We start from the raw sequence: 857 nt of genomic DNA on the forward strand, positions 1-857 counted from the left end.
TAATAATAATTAATAATATTAATTTTTTTAAAAATTTTAATAAAAATTAAAATTTTATTTTTTATTTAATAAAAAAATAAAATAATTGTTTTTTAATTTTTAATTTTTTATATTGTTAAAAATAAAAATAAATTTTTATTTTATTATTATTTTAATTTTTTAAATTATTTTCTTTAATATAATAAAAATATTGTTTTTATAACCAATATATTGTTTAAAATTTAAAATTTTAACTCCTTTTTTTTAATTATATTTCTTGTTAATATAAATATATAGGTTTAATAAAAATTAAAATATTGTTTTAAAATAAATACTTAAATTTTTAAAATTTAATTTTAATTTTTAAATATTTTTCCTTTTAAAATAATAATATAGTTTTTTAATATAATTATATTCATTGTTTTTATTATAAATCATTGTTTTTAAAATATTAAAAATATTGTTAAAATTAAATAAAAATAAATATATTTTTTTAATATAATTTTAAATCATTGTTTAAAATTAAATATAATTTTAAATAATATTTTCATTTTTAAAATAATTAATATATTGTTATAATTTTAAATTTTTAAATTATTGTTTAAAAATAATTTTAAAAAATGTTTTTTAATATAATATATATATTGTTAAAATTTAATTTTAATAAATATAAATTTTTATTTTTAAAATAATTTTAAATCTTTTTTAAATTTTTACTTTTTTTAAAAATTAATTTTTTTAATATTAAATTTTTTATTTTTTTGATTTTAATTTTATAATTTTTATTATTAAATTTTTATAATTTTAATAAATTTTAAAAATTTTTTAAAATAATTTTAAAAATTTTAAATAATAATATTTTAAAAGAAAAATAATAA

At 4.1% G+C, this 857-nt stretch overlaps 1 protein-coding gene across 1 annotated transcript in view; it reads right to left on the reverse strand.

The window, feature by feature from the left end:
* LOC119588950 (DNA-directed RNA polymerase III subunit RPC3-like) overlaps positions 1–857 on the reverse strand; it is a 13,560-nt gene that overhangs the window by 702 nt on the left and 12,001 nt on the right.

Source organism: Penaeus monodon, chromosome 24 (genome assembly GCF_015228065.2).
Source record: "Penaeus monodon isolate SGIC_2016 chromosome 24, NSTDA_Pmon_1, whole genome shotgun sequence".
Lineage (NCBI taxonomy): Eukaryota > Metazoa > Arthropoda > Malacostraca > Decapoda > Penaeidae > Penaeus > Penaeus monodon.